Consider the following 7,226-nt stretch of genomic DNA (forward strand, 5'->3'; position numbering starts at 1 on the left):
AAGTTCATTACTACCCCTGTAGGAAATGCCCAGTGAATGAGGTGCCAGTAAAGTGCAAGTTGCCTTTTCATTAAAGTACCTTAAAGAAACAAATAAGATCTGGGGAAGTTTCTGATACATCAATACATACATAGAGCCTTTCTAATTCTCACTCGTGTTTTTGGTCTTACATTAGAAGGTGTTGTATATTCCTAAGCCACAACCTTACTGCTTCTGAGAAATAGCCCTTCGGGCAACAGAAAGATGGTGCGCCAAACCACATTTCTTAATATAGCCTGTCATAATAAATAAAAAATAGTCGAAGAGAGGAAGAGTGAAGAAAAGACAAGATCCTGATTTCCAGTAGCAAAAGAGACAGAGCCCTTTGAAAACCCTAATTTAAGCCACACTGATCCCATAGATAATTAGAAAGACAGAAAGAAAAATGAAAGCAGGACTTCAGCCTTTAAAAGAGCCCAGATCTAAACCTTTTCTAAGCCAGTGCTGTGACAATATATTTGTATCTCTGCAGTTTCTGTCATTTCTACTTTCCTGGATGCCACTGCATTCTTCCATGCCTGCAGAAGGGAAAGCTTGCGGTATGCCCAATTCACCTAAATATGTGCAGGAAGCTGTCACCTGCACCCATAGTTTGAGCTGAGTACAGTCTGCCTGCGAGGGAGGTGTGTAAATTTAGACAAGCAGGCTCAAGAGAAACTTGTGGAAATGTGCCATCATATACAGAATTTCTTGGCTGGTGAAACATCACCCTAGAGATCCTATGGCAAAGGTGACATTCATCACCAGTGGCCAGTGGATTATTGAATTATGCCTATGAAACGTAGCCTCCATAAAATCCAACAGAACACGATTCAGAGAGTCTCCAGGTAACTGAACAAGTAGAGTGTTCCAGAAAATTTTGTGCACATAAAAACAGACACTGACATTTTAAATGACATGAAGAGTGTAGGAGTCTTTTCTTCGTTTTGAAAGAAGTTTTGTCCTTTAGTAATGTGTCCATAATTTTAACTTATTAACTATAACATACTCTAAAGTAACCTAAATCTGCACATTACAAACATTAGAACATGGATATTTTCACCAAAATGATTCTATAGTTCACTACTAGGGTGTAACAAGTATTATTTTAGAGAGGTAAAGTTTGCTTCTGTTAACTGAGCAAGAACTAGACATTTATAAAAGAAAAGAAAATCAAGTTATATCTCATCAAAATTCTAATCGTGTTGAATTTAGGAGAATGATCGTCAGTGAGTTTGTGTCAGAAATATTCTAAAGGAAAAGTCTTTTAATTTATAATTCTGCGTTTCTGAAGTATTTGTGCCACTATAATGTCAAGCACGCCATCACTGAGAGTTCTGTGTCTTTTTTTGTGGGAGGGAAGCTGAGGCTGCCTCATAACCCAGTAGACTCTGTATTGTAGTATATAAAAATAAGAAAAATAAAAATCATTACAGAATTCTCTGTCATCCACATCTAATAAAACACAATTCTGGTCTGAAATATAGTAGTAGCCATAGATACAATTGAGAGCTTGCAGGAACAGTCTAGTATCCACCAGTTGCTTTATATTTGGACTTACGTGTGCATAAAATCATTACACTTGGGCAAAAAATGTTTTATTAATTATTTTAAATATATAGTGCTTTAAAATGCCATGAGAATTTAAATACATACTGTGGACATTTCCAATTCTCTTTCCAAGGTTTCACTACGGATGAAAATGTTTTGCAGTATGAAGATGGAGTAGGGCATCTTGCAACTCATGATGTATTTCGTTTAGCTTAGTTCTTGTGTCCTGTGCAGATTGACTGCCAATGAAAACTCATCAATCTTATATTCAACCTACTTTAACATGGATTTTTTCCCTTGGGTTGAGCCCCAGATCTTCCTCAGCACCTCACACTCTCTTCATTGGTCTGTTTCAGCTCCATCTTAATATCACAGTGAACAAGGGCCTTACATTCTTCCAGCACAACTAGATTATATGAGGCAAGTTCCTTAATTTGATCCATAACCCCTTGGGAGAAAGTTCCAGTCAAAAACACCTGAGAGACCAGGCTTTTGGCACACGCCTCCAGTGCTGTCACTTTTGGCCCAGTCATTAACATTTCATTGGCAGATGCGTCACCCATCATTTTCAGAAATGTAACAGTAGAACAGTCATCTGGACTGTCCAAAACTCGTATAAGGGGTTTGGAACAAATCCTTTTCTTTAGCCCTCACAACATCACAAATGGGCAGTATGGCTTCACCTAGTCCGATGGCAGGGCCATGGACTGACACAACAATAGGCTTCATAAATTGAATAAAAGTATTCATAACATTCTTGAAGGTGTCCACCATTTCAAGCCTTGCTCACTTTCTGTCATTCCTTAAATGTTTCACAAAGTATCCAACATCAAGACCACAACATAAGACACTTCCAACTGCACTGAACCACACAAGTTTGCTGTCATCTGCAGCAGCCCTATGCAGAGCATTAAGCCTTTCTTTAGTTGCTTCTATATTCAGTGCGGTTTTTGTCTGTCGATCTAGTTGATAGCAATATCTGGGTGAATTCATCCTCTTTCTTCACTACAATGTCTCTGTATGTGCTGGCACTTTCTGTTAGCTTGATGCAAAAGTACGTCTTCTTGAAAAAAGATTGCGCTCTGTCGTCATCCGTAACATTTGTTGGGCTTCCGTTCCCTCTTGGAACTGATGTGTGTATGTCTGTTGTTGCAATGGCTGCTAATGGGTCTATTAATATCACTATAGCTTTTTGGGTAGCTGAGCCTGTGTCCATGGAAGCAGTAACTGAGCCAGATATCTGAGACATTAGTGGGTGTATCAGGGTCCTGTTCTCTATTCCAATGTGTTCTGCACTGGGACCTGACAAAGGGTCCCTGACAGGTTTCCCTTCTGTCACCTTGAAGTCCACCATGTCCTGCTGATCTACCGTAATGGGGTCCACTTTCTCAAGTACCTGAAAGCCACTCAGTTTTCTTGTTGCAAACAAGTGTCTTGATAGTTGAATTTACTAGATCTATATTCTTTGTGTGTGAGAGAAGTGAATCTGCCTTTCTCTTGACCTTCTTACTGGCAGCAAATAACACACTGGGTTTGGATCTGTGGTGTTTGACAGTCACTAGTGTTCTAGGAGAGCTCTTAGAATAGTTCACGTTGGTAGATATGGAGGTTCTTCTTCTGGTATTGTTTGAAAACATTCTACTTGTTCTGGTACATGCCAGTTTTTTTCTGTTTTTCTATCTGTCATCTATCAAAATCATTTATACATTTTTCACAGCTCATGAGGTGCTGCTCTGGCTCCCAAGTGTCATCCTGTTTGTCACAACCATTCCATGAAACAAATAGATTATGTTCTCATTTTTGTCTTGTCTTTTGTCAAGAATAGTTTCAACCTCAAACTCCTGGCAAGATATGAGGAAAGACTCAAGATTGGAGCAGTTGCTGTGCCATCTTTGTTTCAGTTGTGTCTCCACATAGCTTCCAGTGATTCACCAGGTTCTGCGTATGGATGAGCCACTCCTACTCCATCACCACTGGTTTATGAGAATTATGTGAAATAGCAGCTATGCTATGTTACTTAGGCTCTCCACCCTTAGTCTCTGGTGGGACAGCTTGGGCTTTGTCTCATGGTGCATGAGAGCTAGCTCAGTAGCCTCCCGTAAGAATAGCTAAGTCCACAGCTCCTACTGTCTGGTGTAGTACAGAAAGCTTTCTCCTGCCTGATGCTCTTTTGTGTTTCTTTGTTTAATTGTGGTGGTGATGATGATTATATTGAACACTATAATGTTACACCATTTTTAATGTTACACTAGCTTACAATCAGTAACATAAAAATCCTTATTCCTGTGTAACTTAACTCCATTATTTCACTTACTATGTTCTCAAAATTGTGCATTGTATGTCAAAAACATAAATTAGTGGTTTTTGTTAAATATATTATTGTTTTAACTTATGTTGAGAACAAATTATGGAGGTGCACATTGTTAATTTTTTAACATTTATATTTTTCATGCATTTGTCTTTACCTTAATCTTTGCTTATCCATAATACTTTTGAGTGTGTGTTCATTCTACCCTGAAGTACTCCATAAAACATTTATTAAAGGGTAGTCTACTGGTGAAAGGTGTCCATTTTTATCTGGGAATGTCACAATTTGTCCTTCACTTGATGAACAATTTGTTTGATCATAATATTTAGGTTTGACAGCTTTTTTTCCTGACTTCACTTGGAATATATTTGCCTACAGCTTTCTACCATCTTAGTTTTTGGATAAGAAATCCACTGGTTATTCAGTGGTTATTCAGATAAGAAATCTACTGGTTATTTTTGAGGGTCCCTTTTGCATGACTAGCTGATTCCTTTGTTTCCTTTGAAAATCCTCAAAATTATCTTTGTGCATGTTTTAGACAGTTTAATTATCAGGTAAGTTTGAGTTTGTTTCTTTGAGTTTCTGTTATTTGGCATTTGTTGAATATATTCGGTGTTTATTTGCTGACTTAAATTGTTGTGTTCTTTATTATTATTTTGTTAAATAGTCTCCTTGATTATATGTCTCTCCCTTTGAAAGCCCCAAATGCATAAGTATGGCTGCTTCATGGTGTCTCTCAGGTTTCTAGGCTGTGTAAAGCGACCTTGAACCTTTCCAGCCTGTGTTGATGACCACTATGTGGTACGTATCACAGATTGTCAGTTGGTCTCGCAAGGCTGATGCATCCCAGATTTCAGTTCCTAGACTTACTCATTGCAGTCTCATTAGTGCACCACAATGTAGCAATCTCTAATTGTGAGGCACACAGAGCTCTTTGTCTCATGGCAAAGAAAATTAAGGAGATGGATGCAAATCGTTTGAAGCAAAATTTTATAAATCAAAGTACAAACGTTTTCACTGTGGAGGTGGAATACGAGTGGTTTGCCTACTCTGAGACTGAGGCTGACGGTTTCGAAAGACAGAGAAGTAAAGAAATGCACTTAGTGGTCATGGAGTAAGCATTTTTTGGGTTGGTCCTGAACGTTGGACTTAGATTAATCTGGAAATGAAGTGATGATTTATAGAAGCTACTAAACTCAGCATTGCAACTTGGCCTGGGCCAAGAAGGAGCTGACATGACAGCTTGACCTGAGTCCTTGGCCTAGGACCAATCACAGGCTGAAGTTTTGTCTCATGACCACAATAATTAAGGAGGTTGGATGATGCAAATTTCAAGTAGGAAGGAAAGGTTAATAAGCAAAAGAAGAAAACTCTCCACAGTGAAGAGGGGATTTGCGAGGGTTTCCAACTATAAAGCTGGGTCATTACTTTTTTTAAACTGGAAAGAATGAAATGTTCCGAGGCGTCTGTGAGCTGCCATGAAGAAAGCACTACTTCAGATAGATTCAGAACCTGGCCTGGGAAAAATGAGAGGCTAAAGTAAAAGCTTTATCTGGATCGCTGGGCTGGGGTAAAACAGAAGCTGAAGGAATAATTCATAAATGCTTTTCTTGCATTCAAAGCACGTCCAAAATAGAAAAGAAAATTATTTCATCAGAGCCCACTGGAGCCTACTGGGTATCATGCCCACAATGCGAGGAGTGTGTATTTTCTTGAAGTCTGCTGATTATGTGAATGACAGAGGCAATTATTCTGTTGGCCTTGTTCTCTTATCTCTGTAGGTATGATTATGTTTTAGGAAAAAATGGTGAAAGCATTTTCATGTTCTACCTTGTTTTCTTATTAGTGTAGCTGTGGTTACACCTTTAGGATATCCTCCTATTGAAGTTTTTTTTAAATCAGTGTCTGCAGCCTGAATTTTCAGGCTGTTCCTGTGTATAAAAATGTTAACCAAGAACCACTTCTAGATTCCTCGTTGTTCTTTCTCTCACATTTTCATGAATGTAATTTTGTGTATTTTGTAGATGAAATAAAGATTGTGTTAAGGGCTTTTCTGTAGAGTTTTCCACTTTGGATATGGAATCAAGCTTCACTTTAGAGTACACGTGACATTTTTATATTAGTCATGTTCAATCTGTACTTTCTTCTTTTAAAATAAAGGTTTCTAATACAGGAATATATTGTTTTAATTCTTGGAATTGAACATTTGAACGTTCTAGTACAAGGGGTCTCTTTTTCGTAGCTGTAAGGTTGTAAAAGATGTTTGACGTGTCTGCTTTCTGCCATAGAACTCCAAAAATCTTTGCAATCTCCAAATGCTGTCTTTTAATATGATAATGATGATTCAGAGCTACATGCTGGGGTTTGTCAGTGAAAACACAAGGGCATTATTTGAGGATAGGGACTCTAAGGTTCACTCTGCAACATTCCAAAATGACACAGGTGCTGCAAGTAATGGCAGCAGCAGCCCATTTAGAGAGGCTGCTTCAAAGATACCAGGTGCAATGAGGGAGGTGAAGCCAGGGCTGTGCACTCTGTGAAACTGCTGGAAACTGAGAAAAGGCAGAAACCACACTCACACCCAACTTCAGTGAACAGGAGCCACACTTACTCAGGAGCAGTGGCAGCTGCCCCATCACAGATGCAGACTCAGGCATCCCTCAGCTTTCTGAGACCTGGGAAGCCATTTTTCTAATAATGACCATGAAGTAACTGTTCCCATTGCCTGGCCTCTCCCAGCTCCCATGCCCACTATGACATTGTACAAATGTGCTATCATCCACAGAGATTCTGGTCTTATATATAGTAGAAGATATAGATAGAATTTAGATTTTCCTAAAACAGTTTATTGCTTACCAGTCTGCTTTTATATTTGGGCTCTCCAGCACAACTCGATTACATGAGGCAGAGTCCTTCATTTGCATCACAACCTATGGGGTGAAACTTGCAAAGAAACCTTAGAGACCAGACCTGTCACACAAGCCTCCTCTCCTGTCAGCTTTCACGCAGCAATTAACATTTCATTGGCAGACGCTTCACCAATCTGCTTGGGAAATGTAACCATAGAGCAGCCGTCTGAACGCTGTCCAAAAGTCATGTAAGTGATTTGAAACCAAGCCTTTTCATTAGGTCACATGAAAGCACAATGAGGCAGTGTGAATATACCTATTCCAAAGGATGTGCCACTGACTGGTAAAACAAAAGGCTTTTTAAGTTGACTGAAAATATTCACGAAGTTCTTGATGGTGTCCAACATTTCAAGGCTTGTTCTGTTTCTGTCATTTCTTAAGTGCTTCACAAAGTACCAAAATAAAGACCACAGCAAAAGACACTTCCTGCTGCACTGAAT

General features: G+C 39.0%; 1 pseudogene; it reads right to left on the bottom strand.

The window, feature by feature from the left end:
* Positions 1–1,842: 1,842 nt before the first annotated feature.
* On the bottom strand, positions 1,843–6,801 carry LOC117085588 (annotated as a pseudogene).
* Between the last annotated feature and the right edge of the window lie 425 nt (positions 6,802–7,226).

The sequence above is a fragment of the Trachypithecus francoisi genome, unplaced genomic scaffold (assembly GCF_009764315.1).
Source record: "Trachypithecus francoisi isolate TF-2019V2 unplaced genomic scaffold, Tfra_2.0 Contig00562, whole genome shotgun sequence".
Lineage (NCBI taxonomy): Eukaryota > Metazoa > Chordata > Mammalia > Primates > Cercopithecidae > Trachypithecus > Trachypithecus francoisi.